This window comes from Lithobates pipiens, unplaced genomic scaffold (genome assembly GCF_037356315.1).
Source record: "Lithobates pipiens isolate NorthernLeopardFrog02 unplaced genomic scaffold, aLitPip1_a1.2 Scaffold_8, whole genome shotgun sequence".
Taxonomy (NCBI): Eukaryota; Metazoa; Chordata; class Amphibia; order Anura; family Ranidae; genus Lithobates; species Lithobates pipiens.
This window is the reverse complement of record NW_027507903.1, coordinates 509,382,395-509,402,191: the sequence shown is the minus strand read 5'-3', so window position 1 is coordinate 509,402,191 and position 19,797 is coordinate 509,382,395. Positions and strand designations below refer to the sequence as shown.

Genomic DNA, 19,797 nt, shown 5'->3' with positions numbered 1-19,797 from the left:
TGTAATTTCTATTCTGGGATAGCTTGCTTCGCACCTTTGATGTTTGTGGGTATAAAGTGCAACAATGTCTGACATATATTCAAGCTAATGAAGGCGAAGGGTATACATATTGACAGGTCCTGTCACACCTCAGGCCTCCATCAGCTGTCAATAAACTACCCAGCAACGTCCTGTCAGGCTTTCTTGTCTGAGCCATAGGCAGCTAGAAGATACATACCTAGAACCGGCTTTTAAATCGAGACAATGGGGACATGTGCACACTGTTGGAAATCCTGTCACTGGGAGCATTGAGGTATAATTAACTGGCAAGTATTATCTCTTTAATCGGATAATATTAAGCAAATTGCACACATAAGTTAATCAATGTTCATAGGGAGTCTGCAAATATTTTTGGGGTTTACTTACACCAGGGGCGGCACACGGGCGCCACCCCCTCTCTCCAGCCACCCCCTCTATGTAGAATGGATAGGTTCATGCATAGCATGAATCTATCTATTGCCGTTGCCACCCCCTATTCAGGCATCTGGTCCCTTTTAGGACGCTGGGCGCCTGAATTACAGCGGGGGGAGGGGTGATTTTTTTTCTAAGCACCTGATTAGAGCCATAGGCTCTAATAGGCTTCAAAAAAGGTCGACTCGGAGCGCAGAGCATTGCACTCAGAGCCCTCTGAGGTGTGTTAGAAAAGCAAATGAATATTTGCTTTTCTAACACTGAACCACCTCTCCGCCAATCGGGTAACACAGGTCTGATACCCGTCACCTGATTGGCTGAAAAGACAGGCGCTGCTATTGGACACCTAGCCGGAAGCAGGAAAACAAGACACACAGAGGACACAGCTCTCTGCTGCCTGACCCGCCACCAAGATGGGGTAAGTGTCGTTCAGACAGCGGGCGGGGGTCACAGTGGCTGCATTTGGTGAGTACAGTGGTGGCATTTGATGGGTCGCAGTGGCAGTATTTGATGGGTCGTAGTGGTGGCATTTGATGGGCACAGTGGCTGCAATTGATGGGTACAGTGAGGCTGCAATTGATGGATTTTTTTCCCAGTATTTTTCAGTTTGCTTTTTTTCAAAAAAAATTTTGAGCCCCAGCTGCCACTGACTTACACTTCAAGTTCCTCAGAAGGACGAATTTGAAAGCATCAATGTGTTTTCATTGTAATTAACTCACAGGCCAGCTTAATGAGTTGCTTAAGATATCACAAAGAGTATACAGTACACTGAGTGTTTATTATTTTTAAAGAACATCCACATAGACAGAGGAATAACATAATGTAGTATCACTACCAGCTATACAGCAAATGCGAAGTGTAGATGTATATAAACACACATACGAATCCCGCAAGGAAGAGGAGCAGAGTGAAGAGGATGGTATACACACAGCTGAGGACTGCCAAGTTTCTATGGAATTTAATCCCAAGCAGAGCCATTGCGACTGCAACCTTCAGCTGCCCTGAAATTCAAAGATTTAATTTCCTTAGACAACAAAATGTAGTTTTAAATACCACCTCAATATAACACTACATTTTAGATTTGTAGTTTTATTCTGATTTTAGATTTTTAAACTTGGCATGCAGTGCCTCCTCATAACCTACAGATGGCACTGTTGCATATATTGACTACAAGAATTATGTTAATCTATACATATTATTGGAAATGATGGCACCTGTGTGCTAAAAGTCAAGGCAAAATAATTTTCTATAAAAATATATAAATAGCTGCAATTGAAAAGCTTTGCAAGTTTAAAGAGAACCATCTTAAAGGAAACATGTATTTAGACAAATCTGTAGGCTGCCAATCTACTTTTTTTTTGGAATTTTGACTTTCCTCAAACAGCTTTAAAGCCAGACAGCCATGCATCAATCATTTTAAGGAGATCAGCAATGGCAGCCTACACATTTCTGTCAATTCAGGTTCTATTAAAAAAAAACACACAATTTAAAAATTTAACCTGTATTGCACAAACAACTTTCTGGTGTCAGTGCCACTTTCTAGCGGCATTAAGAAAATGAAAATCTGATATGGCTGCCAATTGCTGCTGGTCCAAAGTGGTCCAAAGTGTGATCCTCAACATAGACCGAGTAGAATAGACAGTAGAGACTCAACATTGAGATTGTAGTCAGGTGTATATGAAGCCTGCAAAAGCTCCACTACTGATTATGAATGTACCAGTAAACTTGGTAAAAGTTGGGAAATGTTTGGGTCATAGCACCATAAAAAGGGTCTGAGCTACATAGGCTACAAAGTACACTTTTCTTTTCTACACCCTTATGACTCATTGTGATCCATGCTCTCTACAATGCCAGAATACTCACAGGTGGTTGTTTTTGTCTCTGTGGCTTGCAGATTCTTGTTAACGTTCCATGTTCTTCTCACAAATCATCCCCCTCTATCGGGCCAGCAATCAGCAGGGGCTAATCACAGCAAATTCACATGACAACTGGCAGGGCTCAGGTCTTTCATCCTCTGCAGGAAATTACACTCTGTACAGGATTACAGACATATTTCTCAGATAGAAACTGGGTCAGCAAATAACTTTATCCTTTTAGGATTTACTTAAGTCCTTTTACCAGAATAAATTATCAAGCCTGCACAATAAGGAAGAGAGCAGTGACCCAAAAGTAACCAATCAGAATTAATCTTTCACTAATTTGACTCTAAAAAACAGAAATCTGACTGGCTGCTACAGGGTAATGCACATTGTATACCAGCATTAGGAACTGAGCTCAAAAAGTAAAGTGCTATTTTATAAAAAAAAAAGTCCACAAATATTAATTGTGCCTAAGCAGTACCCGTAAAAATCTACATTTTGTCTTGAATTTCTCTTTATAAACAGCAGTGCAGTTCCTGGTGTTTGAGGCTGGGTTCACACTATTGCGAATTCCAGCATACAATTTGCATGTCAGGAGTCTATGACTGGCTCTGCGGAGCGAATTGCACAGGAATCCTGTGCATTTTCTGGTCAGTTTCAGGTCTGAATTCAGCCCAAAATTTGAAACAAAATTGGACTTGAAATGGTGAACAGGGATGCATCGGACCCCTGCTGTGAGCTTCTCCGCATGGAGATGTGAACCCAGCATGAGTGTACCTATGCACTCCTGTGCCTACAGCCTCATATTAGCCTTATATCTGCAGTGTGAGATCTTCTACGGAAGGATCGCTAGCCAGTGTGGCCCTTTCTGGCCTTGAACTGACCCTTGGTGCATTATTTCTCTCACTGACATATGGGAAACTATTTCACCCATTGACACCAACAACTGCTTTCACTGACACAAACGATAGGGCATAATTCTTCCCACCTACACCACGGGTAAGGCACTATTCTTCCTACTGACACCATTGAAAGGGGAGAATTCTTTCCACTGACACTTACAATGGGGCAATATTCCTCCTCCTGTTGACATAACGATGGAGCAATATTCCTCCTCCCACTGATGCCAATGATGGAGCACTATTCCTCTCACTGATACCAGTGATGGAGCACTATTCTTTCCATTCACCCAAATAATGGGGCATTATTCCTCTCACTGACACCAATTATGGAACACTATTCCTCCCACTAACAATGGGGCACTATTTTACTGACACCAACGATGTTGCATTATTCTTCCTCCCACTGACAACGGACACCAAGTAAATTTTTTACTCATAATTACCACCAACCTAGGGTGAATTCTTTTTACTCTCATTGACCACTGAGCCTGGGGCACTGTCTACTCGCACTGACCACTGATGCTGGACATTTTCCTTTCTAACTGGTCACATTCTGGCTTCCATAAATCTGAAGGACAGTGAACTGGCGCTTTGTTTTGAAAATTTGGAGACCGCTGATCTAAGGCACTGCTGCCTCTGAGTGAAAAGATTTGGTGATGTCACTAACATACTGCTTACAGTTCTCCTTACTGGAGAGGAAGCTGTACCTGAGGATCTGCATTGCAAGGATCTCTGTGCTTCTGTTTCAACTATTCTGTTGATCTGGGCTTCCATCCTTCTCCTACTGCTTCTTAAATTTATTCCAGCAGCTATCAGATCACCTGTCATCAGAGGACAGCCCTGTTAGGAGAATGCTTCTCTATTAAGATGGCCACCCCACAATGAGGCACAATGGTAAGTCAGTAGCACAGGCTAAGTCAGTAAGGGAGAAAATAGCTGTGGGAAGCCAACAGGCAATACTGATGACTAGTCATGTGTGCTCTACCTGCCTTTTTTTGGGCACAGCATCCACAGTACAGGTAGCATATAAACTGTTCTTACCAGCTGAATGGCTAACATTTTTTTTTCTGGATTTCACCTAATTTAACAGACTAAAGCCTTGTACATATGGGCCAAAAATCAAGCGGTTCAGCAGGAACTGGACGACTTTTAACCTATGTGTACGGCTCTCTGTTCCACAGAAACCAGTCTCATGACTGGCTTCTATGAAACGGGCATGCGGGAAATCCAGCATCTGTCCCACATCCAATCGGCGCTGGCAACCAATGGCTGCCACCGCTGATCAGTGTATTCTGGCAGGGATGTCCCCCTGTCAGAATACAATAGCACAGCAGGGAATATTTCTTATGTTACTATGGCAATTATACCCCTCTATGTACAGGTATGCTCTTGTTCTGAAAAGCCCTGAATGTGCACCTGCAGAAAATATATTCTAGTTTTTTTCCTGGCTCCAAAACTTCCTTGCCTCTGAGCACACAGTATTTCAGCTCATACTTATCGTAGCATGAGGGGGAGGTTACACAGCCCACCAAGAGCACTAAAGAGTAGTAAAATCTTAAATAGTAACTGCAGTCTGCTCACATAATTTGTAATAAAAACATCTTTGCCATTCAGAAGCTTTCCTCCAACCACGTTGCATATTACTTTATATATACTGCGATTCTGTACTTGCCAAATATGCTGTGGAAATCTCCCTCCACTGAGTCTGGCTGCAACCACTTTAACCACTTTAACTGTGGGCAGCTGATGTCGCTGCCTGTTCACTTCCTGAATTTACACACGCAGAGACACGCCTCCAGCTCTGCAGCTCTTATTGACCCTCTTATGACTCACACCCACCCCCCCCCCCCCTTTCCTGGCAAATTCTCACAAGAGTTAGAAAGAGAGCTGTGCAATTTGTCATAAGCCTAGGCTTTTTACCAAACAAAGATGCAGGATGTGGGTTGTAAAGTTCGTTTCTGGCAGAGAAAAATGTTTTACTATCCAAAGTTAAAACAACAAGGGCCGAATATTTAATAGATGGAAATATGAAAAAATTACTGAAGATCTGCTTTCATTTAGTTGATAAGATTATTCTCCATGTGGAAAAACATGAAAATGTCCTAATGGGATGTAAATGTCTACTTTTTATCATTATTGTACATATCACAAAAACATTTAAAACCATCTAAATCTATCAATGTATTTATTTATTACAGTTACTTATATATTATCAACAATTTACACAACGCTTTACATATATATTGTACATTCACATCAGTCGCTGCCCTCAAGGAGCTTACAATCTAAGCTCACATTCATACATACTAGGGCCAATTTGGACAGGAGCCAATTAACCTACCAGCATGTCTTTGGAATGTGGGAGGAAAACTGAGTACTCAGAGGAAACCCACCAAGCACAGGGAGAACATGCAAATGCCGTGCAGGTAGTGCCGTGGTTCAATAATAATGATATTGGGCTCAATTCTTAAAACTTTATTTTTTGCTTTAAGATTAGCAGTAAAATAGCTTATAGCATTTTACAAAATTGCTTGGCAGTTCACTAAAAAACTTTACTAACATACCACATTCGCTATTTCTTGAAGTGATGCACTATTTTCGTAGTGAAAACTTGCAGTATTTTCACACCTGCACCTACCAGCTTCCCTAACAACCAATGAACAGCGAACATGAGATGGTGTGATTCAGTGGATGCTCCCCTACTAAAATACTGTACATAATTAAACATAGCTCAAAAAGGATATATTGGAGGTCTTGTACTTAAAGGTTAAATTTGCCTTTGTAACATGTTACATATTACACCTATATTCAGGGTGTAACATGTTACAGATCCACTGGCCCCTTGCACCTCTCTGCCTCCATGATGTGACAGGCGGCGGGGATCTTCTCCCCCTGCTCACTGAGTTCTGTGAATAGAAAACTACAAGGTCCGGCAGCCTTTGCGGCTGACGGCTTGTAGTTCTCAATGAACTACCACGGCGCTGTTGAGCGCCGTGGTAGTTTTTTGATGCATCCTGTTAGTGTCTAACTGCTTGGTCATATGATGTACAGCCAGACAGCTTACAGAGTCTGCAAGAGCCCTGCATTGCCCCGAATGATCTGCTGATCGTGGGTGCAATGCTTTCCAAGCTTTCAATAAAAAACAAAAAAATAAATGCACATTTTTTTTACCTGCAAAAGGGTGAACTTACCCTTGAGGCCTGGTTCACATTGGTACGATTTGACATGTCAAATAGCATGTCAAATCGGCGGCAATTGCTAGCAATGGCACCGTCCTAATCGGTGCGACGCTGCATTTGTGGTGCCACACCGTTTCTGTACTACTTCGTGGTGCCGTAGTTTCTGTACTACTTTTTGCGATTTCGGTCTACAATTTACATTGACATCTGTGCAGAAACCTGTACAGATGTCTCTGAAATCGTGGCCGAAATCGGGACTGACATGCGGGAGTGAAACCGTGCAAGTTCAGCTAAACTCACAAGGCTTCATTCCCACAGCTCAGTGTGAACCTGGGCTTAAAGACAAAACATGCCAGCAGGCTGATGATGACAGATATAAGGGCAGCATTGTGGATAGGCTGTGCACAGGCAATATCCACAGCACCCCCACATGAATATACAGTATTGGGAAAATACAGCCAGGTGTTACTGAGATTAGTGTGAACTTCACTAATATGAGATCCAGTTGTCGGTGGAGCTGCCTATTTACCTGGACACTTTTGATCATATTGAGCATTGTCCATCATGTAGACACTGCTGGTCCTGGTTTAGTGGTGTCATTATATCGTTGCACCAGTGTTACTAAGACGCTGTCTATATTTCTGGTGGAGTGATATGAAATAACAGGATGGTAATCCCAAGAAGCATACTATGATTTGGGCTTTTTGTGGCCATAACATCAATTATGCTATGTTTAAATGAATTCTGAACTATATTATCATCTAGTCAGCTGTTAGCCAAACCAAACAGGATGTCCATGGAAGATCTATAATTTATCAAAGGAATAAACATGTGTAAAGAAGGTGGATCGCACAAGAGGACTAGTCAAGAATGAAGTAAAAATATTACACTTCATGGGCTGATCTTAAAGTATAACTATAGGCAAAACTTTTTTTTACATTTTGGATAGAGTAAGGGAGGGTTATAACCCCTGTCAGTTATTTTTTATTTTTTTTGCCAACTGTGTCCCAGTGGGGAAATGTTCATTCACTTCCTGTACAATAGACAAAACCGGAAGTGAGATTAAATCCTTACAAATTAAGGCAATCTCTTGGGGATACCAAGGTCACCAGAACTAGTGTCAGCATGGGGAGATTTCCCCTATTACTGTTTTGAGGACAACCCAAAATTTTGGATTTTCTTTACTTTCACTTTTAATGATAATGGTAAATAGGACAAAGAGAGGGTGAATCTCCATAACAGGGGCAGATATAGCAATAAAACCCGGTAGGTATTTTAATCCATCTCCACATTTTGCCTTTAGTTATATTTTAAATAAGTGGGGAGATATAATTTGACAATAAGTTTTTGAACAAGATGTACAACTCTCATTCACCAGGCTAATACTACGAATTCATAGTTTCTTTATACCGTTAGGTCATGATCAATATCTGGATTATAATGCTGCCTCTAATTATTTCAGTACTAGGAATGACTAACAGCAAGCCTGTGAGCTGTTGAGATTGAGAAAGTCATATTTGCATATTATCTTTGATGATGAATTACACTCTGGGATGGGAGTAGTGTTAATTTAGTCGACTAAAACATTTTAGTCGACTAAAATGACTAAAACTTTTTAGTCGACTAAATGAATACTATTTTAGTTGACTAAAATACAACTAAAACTAAAACAAATGAGATGACTAAAATACAATTTTAGTCCTAAGACTAAAATTAACACTGGATGGGAGCGACCCAATTAAGCTACAAGTGTATTTTGAATTGTGGGAGGAATCTCTAATGCCGCGTACACACGATCAAACAATCGGGGTGGAAAAGTCCGGCAAACTCAAGTCCGCCTGACAATCCCCCCGTGTGTAGCCTCCGGCGGACTTTTTTTACCCGAAAGTACGGTGGACTTAGAAAGAAGTTTTGCACTCCAATCTTCCCGCCGGACTTGCATTTCGGCGGACAATCCGGCCGTGTGTGTGCCAGTCCGCCGTACTTTTGAAATGAACGGACTTTTCCCGCCCGGAGAAAAGTCTGCTCATTTTGAGCACGTCTCCAGGTAGGCGGGGCCCGCGAAGGATGCGTAGCTGGCCCCGCCACCTGGTATGGACTTAAAGAGGAACCCCAACGCCGAAAAAATCCCCCGCTGTGCAATAAACTATTTTATCTTGTGTGTTGTGTTTTTTTTTTACTTTATTTTACTGGTGAATGGGTAGGGGTACATTGTACCCCATACTCATTCACATAGGGTGGGGGGCCGGTAATCGGGGGCCCCCTTATTAAAGGGGGCTCCCGGATTCCGATAAGCCCCCCGTCCGCAGACCCCGACAACCAATGGCCAGGGTTGTCGGGAAGAAGCCCTTGTCCTCATCAACATGGGGACAAGGTGCTTTGGGGTGGGGGGCACCCCCCATGTTGAGGGCACGCGGCCTGGTACGGTTCAGGAGGGGGGGGGGGGCGCTTGCTCGTCCCCCCTTTCCTGGCCGGCCGGGTAGCGTGCTCGGACAAGGGTCTGATGTGGACCTGGGGGGACTCCCACGCCGATTTTTTCGGCATTGGGGTTCCCCTTTAAGTCCACACCAGGTGGCGGGGCCAGCGACGCATCCTTCGCGGGCCCCGCCTACCTGGAGACGCGCTCAAAATGAGCGGACTTTTCTCCACGTGTGTGGGCGAGTCCGTTCATTTCAAAAGTACGGCGGATAGTCCGGCGGACTTAGTATGCCGTATTAGTCCACTGAAAAAGTGCCGTGTGTAGGCAAGTAGCCCGTTCGGAAAGTCCGGCGGGAAGTCCGCCGGATAGTCCCCTACGTGTGTACGCGGCATAACAGACATGACCCAACACAGAAACTCCATGCAGACAGCAGTGGTATTGTTGGTGCACTAAATGTTTGGCACAGAGAAGTCTACTTTTGTGGATGTGCCAAATATTAGTTCAATATGAAGGGTTTAAAATGCAACTGGTTCGAGAATTGCAAAACAAATCCCAAATGTGACTTTTGTGCGCAAAAATTCTCACAAACTACACCAAATAAAAAAATAAAATGAGTTTATCAGTATTTGGTGCAATAGAAATGTGCAATAGTACATCAAGAGGATGATGACAAAAGACAGTTAAACATTCTACTGTGCTCTAAATAAGCAATATGGACTGCAACATCTTCTTTAACTCTTAGCTGGCCATTGGGTCCTTCTCTCGACCAATACACTGCATTAGGTCCCACTGCAATCTGGTTGTTTACAACAATGTTTTCCCCTTGGTGATTTGTGGGGATATTTCTTGTCATGTTAATAGTAATTGGCTGGTTCCCTAGGTTGTTCCTCGGTGTGTTTGAGCCACGTTTTTTTTCAGTGCTGCCTATTGAACCTTCCAGTGGACAGATCGCTCTCAGCAGAAGAGTTTACATGGCAACCAACTAGTATTCATTCTGCAAATGTGTCTGACACCCAAAATCTATTTCAGACATCGCATTTGGAAAACTTGGAGCTTATTCATGTCAGGTTTGAACAGAGTCCATGTTTGGGGACAAGACAATTATCAGGATTTGTGTTCGAAAGAAGCAAATTTTGGTCTTGGCGGAGGTGTTAGTCTTCTCCTGGAGGTACCATTTGAGAGAGGAAATGCTGCTATTGTCTAATCAATCCTGCTGTAGTCTTTGGTGTTAGATGCCACCTTCCTCTCAAGCACCAACAATCCCAGGCATTTGAATTCTTGAACCTGCTGGATTTGCATTCCATCAAGGATAACACTGATCTATGATCTATCCATAGTCATTAATTTTGGTTTTATCCACATTTATTCTCAGGCTGTAAGATTGGGTGACGCAGGCAATGGGGTAAATGATGTCAGAGACCTCAGAATCTATGTCAGCAAATATGGGACTTTGTCTGCGTATATCAAGTTGGTCTTGAAGTTGTTCAAATTGTACTGGACCCTACGTCTGTCCTCGAATACTTTCCTCATAATGGTATCAATCACAATATTGAGAAGTAGAGATGAAGCAACAGCCCCTTGGTGAACTCCAGCCTGGATAGGAAATTCCTTGTACAGTTTATTTTGTATCAGCACGCTGATGGTTAAGCCATTAATCACCCTCCAAAGATGGTCCCAACTTCAACAAGGACTGTCCCAAACCCCGCTGCAAAAGGAGAAGGATAGTCACTCTGCTTTAGTGAAAGTCATAAAAGTCATAAAAATGGAGTACATGCAGACAATAGTTCAGGTAAACATACAACAATGAATGCTGAGATGGTTAATTCAGTCTCTGATGCCAAGGCATAAATTGTGAAGCACTGTGGGGCTGCTATCCTCATAGTTGAGCAAGCTCTGTGGTAAGACAAAAGGAAGGAAGGAGGGGGGAAGCACCCCCTAAGTGCAGTATCACAAGGGGATTTATTAGAACAATGGTTAAAAACACAGGAAGGAAAACAAAAACAAGCTTGTCGCATCTGCCAGTGTCCTCAATCCTACATGGTCTGCCGGGTTCAAGTTCCCTGGAAAATGATGAAGGGGGAATGGATGTTCTTGCAGTACACAGGAAGTCCATGCCATCCAGTGACAGACATGATGTCACCAGGAGAGGAAGAAGTATCTGGAGAAGAACAGGCTACGTGCTCAGAGCTCTCTGCTCCTTCTGAAGGCCTGGGGTAGTAATACAGGCAACTACTATATATATATATATATATATATATATATATATAGGGAGGAATGTGTGACCATATTTGTGGAACTAAAGGGACCGGTACTACCAGTCAAAGGGCACATGGCACAGCGGCTAATAAAACAATGGATAATAAAAGATAAATGTGATGGTTAGCAAATTTAAGAACAAAATGGGAGTACTAAAAAGGAAAGAACAAATATAATAAATGTAAAGAATCCAATTATTAAATAATGGATAAACCCTTGGAGCATGATGGCAGAGATAAATGTGAAAAACAAATAAAAATAAATCTAATCTATATATATATATATATATATATATATATATATATATATACAGTGCCTTGCGAAAGTATTCTGCCCCCTTGAACTTTTCAACCTTTTGCCACATTTCAGGCTTCAAACATAAAGATATAACATTTTTATTTTTCGTGAAGAATCACCAACAAGTGGGACACAATTGTGAAGTGGAACAAAATCTATTGGATTTTTTAAACTTTTTTAACTAATAAAAAAATTAAAAGTGGGGTGTGCAAAATTATTCAGACCCCTTGCGTTAATACTTTGTAGAGCCACCTTTTGCTGCGATTACAGCTGCGAGTATGTCTCTATCAGTTTTGCACATCGAGAGACTGAAATTCTTGCCCATTCTTCCTTGCAAAACAGCTCGAGCTCAGTGAGGTTGGATGGAGAGCGTTTGTGAACATCAGTTTTCAGCTCTTTCCACAGATTCTCGATTGGATGCAGGTCTGGACTTTGACTTGGCCATTCTAACACCTGGATACGTTTATTTGTGAACCATTCCTGTGTAGATTTTGCTGTATGTTTGGGATCATTGTCTTGTTGGAAGATAAATCTCCGTCCCAGTTTCAGGTCTTTTGCAGACTCCAATAGGTTTTCATCCAGAATGGTCCTGTATTTGGCTGCATCCATCTTCCCCTCAATTTTAACCATCTTCCCTGTCCATGCTGAAGAAAAGCAAGCCCAAACCATGATGCTGCCACCACCATGTTTGACAGTGGGGATGGTGTGTTGAGGGTGATGAGCTGTGTTGCTTTTACGCCAAACATATCGTTTTGCATTGTGGGCAAAAAGTTCGATTTTGGTTTCATCTGACCGGAGCACCTTCTTCCACATGTTTGGTGTGTCTCCCAGGTGGCTTGTGGCAAACTTTAGACAAGACTTTTTATGGATATCTTTGAGAAATGGCTTTCTTCTTGCCACTCTTCCATAAAGGCCAGATTTGTGCAGTGTACGACTGATTTTTGTCCTATGGACAGACTCTCCCACCTCAGCTGTAGTTCTCTGCAGTTCATCCAGAGTGATCATGGGCCTCTTGGCTGCATCTCTGATCAGTCTTCTCCTTGTCTGAGCTGAAAGTTTAGAGGGACAGCCAGGTCTTGGTAGATTTGCAGTGGTCTGATACTCCTTCCATTTCAAAATGATCGCTTGCACAGTGCTCCTTGGGATGTTTAAAGCTTGGGAAATCTTTTTGTATCCAAATCTGGCTTTAAACTTCTCCACAACAGTACAACGGACCTGCCTGGTGTGTTCCTTGGTCTTCATGATGTTCTCTGCGCTTTCAACAGAACCCTGAGACTGTCACAGAGCAGGTGCATTTATACAGAGACTTGATTACACACAAGTGGATTCTATTTATCACCATCAGTCATTTAGGACAACATTGGATCATTCAGAGATCCTTGCTGAACTTCTGGAATTAGTTTGCTGCACTGAAAGTAAACGGACCGAATAATTTTGCACGCACCACTTTTCAGTTTTTTATTTGCTAAAAAAGTTTAAAATATCCAATAGATTTCGTTCCACTTCACAATTGTGTCCCACTTGTTGGTGATTCTTCACAAAAAATAAAATTTTTATATCTTTATGTTTGAAGCCTGAAATGTGGCAAAAGGTTGAAAAGTTCAAGGGGGCCGAATACTTTCGCAAGGCACTGTATATATATACACACAGTTGTGCTCCTAAGTTTACATACAATGGCAGAATTTATGATTTCTTGGCCATTTTTCAGAGAATATAAATGATAACACAAAAACTTTTCTTTCACTCATGGTTAGTGTTTGGCTGAAGCCATTTATTATCAATCAACTGTGTTTACTCTTTTTAAATCATAATGGCAACAGATACTACCAAAATGACCCTGATCAAACGTTTTCATACCCCAGTTCTTAATACTGTGTATTGCTCCCTTTAACATCAATGACAGCTTGAAGTCTTTTGTGGTATTTGTGGATGAGGCTCTTTATCTTCCCAGATGCTAAATATGCCCATTCCTCTTGACAAAAAGCCTCCAGTTCCTGTAAATTCTTGGGCTGTCTTGCATGAACTGCATGTTTGAGATCTCCCCAGAATGGCTCAATGATATTGAGGTCAGGAGACTGAGATGGCCACTCCAGAACCTTCACTTTATTCTGCTGTAGCCAATGACAGGTCGATTTGGTCTTGTGTTTGGATCATTGTCATGTTGGAATGTCCAAGTCCTCACTGAAAACTGTAATACAAATGGTCGGAGAGTTTGAACGGGCTTCTGGCCTGGTTGTCAACTGGGAAAAATCCGCCTTATTGCCAGTTGATCCTTTTGGCAACAAGACCTGTGTAGACATCCCCAAATTAAAAATAGTGGGAAAATTAAAGTATCTGGGCATCTGGATTGACAGAGACCTAAACCAATACCTCAGGGATAACATAAGTCCATTGTTGCTTAAATGGAAGCAAAAAGGAGATACTTGGAGCCGCCTCCCTCTGTCAGTAGCTGGGCGTTGTAACCTAATAAAGATGATTTGGTTACCTCATATTTTATATTTCTTCCACAACTCCCCAGTTTGGATAGACCATAAATGGTTTAAACGAATAGAATCTTTGTTTAGAGACCTGATATTGAAGAAGGGTCAACCTAGGATAAGTTTACAAACCATGCAGTTACCATTAAAAGAGGGGGGAGTGGCGGTTCCATATCCTAGGACATATTTTCTTGCATCCCAGCTCCAACACTTGGGGGGTTGTGGAGATTATGAGGGTGGGAATCCCAATAGGAGTTTAATGTTGATGAGGTCAACGCATAACTCTCTACTTGAGGTTCTGGAGGCAGAGTCATTCTTCCATAAGTGCCCGACGTTTAAATTGATAAAAAAAGTCTGGCAGACAGTGAAGCTTTTGCTGGGGTATAAAGTGATATCAGAATATGTTCCTTTATGGAACAATAATAAACTGCCAGAACTAAGTAATATAGAGAAGTCAGCAGAATGGCCACGGCAGGGCATTAGACGCTTACGACAGCTATACGACAGCAGTACCTTGAAAGCTTTTTCAGATTTAAAACAAGAATTCAACATATCAAATAGTACCTTTTATAAGTACTTACAACTTAGGCACGCGATCCAAACCCAGTTCAGGTCACAAATAATCGAATGGACTCAGCTTTCGATTTTGACCAGTATAATTAATTCAGATGTATCTTAAGGCCTAATCTCTAAAATATATACTAGTTTGGAAGCTAGAACAATAAGCAGAATAGGACTTTCTAAGAGTAGAGCTAAATGGGAAAGAGACATAGGGGCAATAACAACAGAGGATTGGGGAGAAATCCTGCAAAGAGGAAGGTTGGTCTCAATCTCTCCCTCACAGAAGGTGTCGCACCTATTTCTGCTCCATAGGGTATACTACACTCCAGCAAAAATGTTTAGTTTTGGATGGAAACAAGATGATCATTGCCCTAGATGCGGCGCATCAGGGGATTTTATCCACATGCTTTGGAGATGCCCAAAGCTGTTTAAGTATTGGATTGAAGTAGTAGACAGTATAAATAAAATCTTTAACGCTACCCTGGAGCCAACGGCTAAGATCTGCTTACTGGGAAGTGTGGAGAGGGACAGAGCCCCGATAGAAACTCTGGAGTCAGTTTTGAGATGCCTTTTCCAGGCAAGAAAAACTATTACACAGAAATGGCAGGCACATACCCCCCCCCCCCCCCCCGCTGCTGCAGAGTTGGGTTGATACAGTCAATTTAGTAGTGGGAAATGAGAGAGTGATGTACAGTGCCTTGCGAAAGTATTCGACCCCCTTGAACTTTTCAACCTTTTGCCACATTTCAGGCTTCAAACATAAAGATATAAAATTTTTATATTTTGTGAAGAATCACCAACAAGTGGGACACAATTGTGAAGTGGAACAAAATCTATTGGGTTTTTGAAACCTTTTTAACTAATAAAAAAATGAAAAGTGGGGCGTGCAAAATTATTCGGCCCCCTTGCGTTAATACTTTGTAGAGCCACCTTTTGCTGTGATTACAGCTGCAAGTCGCTTGGGGTATGTCTCTATCGGTTTTGCACATCGAGAGACTGAAATTCTTGCCCATTCTTCCTTTAAAAACAGCTCGAGCTCAGTGAGGATGGATGGAGAGCGTTTGTGAACAGCCGTTTTCAGCTCTTTCCACAGATTCTCGATTGGATTCAGGTCTGGACTTTGACTTGGCCATTCTAACACCTAAATACGTTTATTTGTGAACCATTCCTTTGTAGATTTTGCTGTATGTTTGGGATCATTGTCTTGTTGGAAGATAAATCTCCGTCCCAGTTTCAGGTCTTTTGCAGACTCCAACAGGTTTTCATGCAGCATGGTCCTATTTTTGGCTGCATCCATTTTCCCCTCAATTTTAACCATCTTCCCTGTCCCTGCTGAAGAAAAGCAGGCCCAAACCATGATGCTGCCACCATGTTTAACAGTGGGGATGGTGTGTTGAGGGTGATGAGCTGTGTTGCTTTTACGCCAAACATATCGTTTTGCATTGTGGGCAAAAAGTTCGATTTTGGTTTCATCTGACCAGAGCACCTTCTTCCACATGTTTGGTGTGTCTCCCAGGTGGCTTGTGGCAAACTTTAGACAAGACTTTTTATGGATATCTTTGAGAAATGGCTTTCTTCTTGCCACTCTTCCATAAAGGCCAGATTTGTGCAGTGTACGACTGATTGTTGTCCTATGGACAGACTCTCCCACCTCAGCTGTAGTTCTCTGCAGTTCACGCAGAGTGATCATGGGCCTCTTGGCTGCATCTCTGATCAGTCTTCTCCTTGTCTGAGCTGAAAGTTTAGAGGGATGGCCAGGTCTTGGTAGATTTGCAGTGGTCTGATACTCCTTCCATTTCAAAATGATCGCTTGCACAGTGCTCCTTGGGATGTTTAAAGCTTGGGAAATCTTTTTGTATCCAAATCCGGCTTTAAATTCTCTACAACAGTATTACGGACCTGCCTGGTGTGTTCCTTGGTCTTCATGATGCTCTTTGCGCTTTCAACAGAACCCTGAGACTATCACAGAGCAGGTGCATTTATACAGAGACTTGATTACACACAGGTAGATTCTATTTATCACCATCAGTCATTTAGGACAACTTTGGATCATTCAGAGATCCTCGCTGAACTTCTGGAGTGAGTTTGCTGCACTGAAAGTAAAGGGGCCGAATAATTTTGCACGCACCACTTTTCAGTTTTTTATTTGCTAAAAAAGTTTAAAATATCCAATAGATTTCGTTCCACTTCACAATTGTGTCCCACTTGTTGGTGATTCTTCACAAAAAATTAAAATTTTATATCTTTATGTTTGAAGCCTGAAATGTGGCAAAAGGTTGAAAAGTTCAAGGGGGCCAAATACTTTACTTTCGCAAGGCACTGTATACTCGACAGGGTAATTATGGGAAATTTATTAGAATGTGGAAGTCCTGGCTAGATGAGAGGGGGCATCCCCCTTAAGGGGGGATTGGGACATATTTATATTTTTCCCTGTCTTTCTTTTTTCTTTTTTTTTTCTTTTCTTCTTTTTTTTTTTTTCCTCTCTTTTTCTCCCTTCTTTTGTAAATTTTTTTTTTCTTTTTTCGTATAATTAGTGGATATAAGTACACTTATATGGTGCAGGGATGGGGGGGTTTGGGTAGCTGAGGAAATAGTATTGTTATCTGATATAATTTAGACTATAGTAACATTTATGTTGTGAAGAAAGTATTTTTCATAATTGCTATTTTTTTTATACTGTAATTTCTGTTATTGCTATGTTCTTGGTGTTAAATTATTATATAAATGAATAAAAAAATTATTAAGTGAAAAAAAAAAAGGAATGTCCAAGTACTTCCAATGCGCAGCTTCCTGGCCGATGAATGCAAATGTTCCTCCAGTATTTTTTGATAACATACTGGGCAATTTTGACCAAATTTCCTGTGCCTTTGTAGCTCACACATCCCCAAAACATCAGTGATCCACCTGCTTTCATCATAGGCCTTGTTGACGCCTCTCCAAATGTATCTGTCATGTACCTGGCAGTAGAGCCTGATATGCAGCGGACGCCCTCTTTTACCCCGCTGACTCTAGGCCCCCTGGTAGAGCAGACAGGGAACGCAGGAGTGCAGAGTCGCACAAGTGTCTGATTGGTTGCAGACCATGGAATCCGAAGCAGCTGTACGAAGAGCGATAGCTCAGCAGGATTCTCCAGGCAGGAGTGAGAGATGGTACAGGCAGGCCGGGTCATACACTGGCGGACACGTCAGGAGCAGATGCGTAGGCAGAAGAATAGTAAGGATACAGGCCGAGTCAGTGATGGTCTGCAGCGAGGTAGCAGAAGGAGCAGGCAGGTGCGATGGTCAGACAAGCCAGGTCAGGTGTAGGCGGATAGCAGGAATCGTCAGAGGCAACCCGGGTCGGGTAACAGGAACAGGTATCAATATGCAGGTAACAGGAACACACAGGAATGCTGTAGAGCAGACAGCACCGAGTCTGTGCACTGGCAGAATTTAAATAGCCTGTTGGGCGCCAAAAGCTGTTACTGGGTGTCTTCCTGACAATGCGCACATGTGCACGCATATGCGCGCGTGTGCAGATGCACCGGAGGTGTTCTGACAGGGTCTGAGGTCATAGGTTGTATTCTTCAGCCGCCATTTTGGCTACTGGCTAGCCCTTCCTGACAGTATCGGTTATGGTTGTGGCAAAAAGCTAAATTTTGATCTCATCACTCCAAATGACTTTATGCCAGAAGGTTTGAGGCTTGTCTCTGTGCTGTTTGGCGTGTTTTTTTTTTATTGACGCTTTTTCCCTCAGGTGAATGGGTAGGGGTACAATGTACCCCATACTCATTCCCATAGGGTGGGCGGCCAGGATCTGGGGGCCCTCTTGTTAAAGGGGGCTCCCGGATTCCAATAAGCCCCCCGCCTGCAGACCATGACAACCAACGGCCAGGGTTGTTGGGAAGAGGCCCTTGTCCTCATCAACATGGGGACAAGGTGCTTTGGGGTGGTGGGACCACAGAGCGCCCCCCTTCCCCAAAGCACCCACCCCCCATGTTGAGGGCATGGTACGACTCAGGAGGGGGGGCACTCACTCGTCCCCACCCCCTTTCCTGACCGGCCGGGCTGCGTGCTCGGATAAGGGTCTGATATCGATGTTGGGGGGACCCCCACGCCACTTTTTCGGCGTAGAGGCTTCCCCTTAAAATCCATACCAGGCAACAGGGCTAGCAATGTGTAAATCTCGCCAATAAAAGTGGCGAGATTGACTTCCTTTTCTAGTCCTGTCATTTTCTAGTCCAAGTCCGTTCATTTGGAAGTCCGCCAGAACTCCGTTGGCATTCCGCCGGGAAGTCCGGCGGACCTAGTCTGCCGGAACGTCCGGTCATATGTGGGCAAGTCTGTTCATTCAGAAAGTCTGCCGGAACTCCGCTGAAATTCCGGCGGAAGTCCATCGGACCCTAGTCTGCTGGAAAGTCCGGTTGTGTTTACAGTGCATAACAAGCTTCCCTGTCCCTGCTGAAGAACAGCACTCCCACAACATGATGCTGCCACCACCATGTTTCATGGTGGGGATGATGTGTTCAGGGTGATATGCAGTGTTAAGCCGCGTACACACGTAGCGGTATGTCCGACGTACTTAGTCCGACGTACTTAGTCTGGCGGACTTCCCGCCAGACTGTCCGTCGGACTTTCCGAACGGGCTACTTGCCCACACACTGCACTTTTTGAGCGGACTAATACGGCGTACTAAGTCCGCCGTACTATCCGCCCTACTTTTGAAATGAACGGACTCGCCCACACACGCGGAGGAAAGTCCGCTCATTTAGAGCGCGTTTCCAGGTAGGCGGCGCCCGCGAGGGAGACGTCGCTGGCCCCGCCGCCTGGTATGAACTTCCCCTTTAAACCCCAACGCCGAAAAAAATCGGCGTGGGGGTTCCCCCCAAAGTCCACAACAGACCCTTGTCCGAGCACGCTACCCGGCCGGCCAGGAAAGGGGGGCGAGCGAGCGCCCCCCCCTCCTGAGCCGTACCAGAAAGGGGGGAAGGGGGGGCTGCGCGGCAAAAGCACCTTGTCCCCATGTTGATGAGGACAAGGGCCTCTTCCCGACAACCCTGGCCGCTGGTTGTCGGGGTCTGCGGGCGGGGGGCTTATCGGAATCCGGGAGCCCCCTTTAATAAGGGGGCCCCCGGATACCGGCCCCCCACCCTATGTGAATGAGTATGGGGTACAATGTATTTATTTCAGATATTTATTTGTAAAAAATGTTAAAAACCATTTATCATTCCACTTCACAATTATGTGCCACTTTTGGCACATCTGATTAAGATTTAACATGGTTTCACTATGTACATACTGTATATTATTTTGTTCTTGATATTACATATTCTAATTGGGCTTTAAATTGCTTGGTAGTGTGGCACGTTTAGATATTGTAAGGTTTTGTCCGTGTTTGCAAATTTTGCTTCTGTGTTGC

General features: G+C 43.2%; 1 long non-coding RNA gene across 1 annotated transcript; it reads right to left on the bottom strand.

Moving 5' to 3' along the window:
* Positions 1–1,209: 1,209 nt before the first annotated feature.
* On the bottom strand, positions 1,210–2,504 carry LOC143963429 (uncharacterized). The gene is made up of 2 exons (XR_013270960.1): positions 2,314–2,504; positions 1,210–1,451 (listed from the first exon to the last, which is right to left on the bottom strand). It is a non-coding gene; the product is annotated as an uncharacterized LOC143963429 (long non-coding RNA).
* Positions 2,505–19,797: the final 17,293 nt, after the last annotated feature.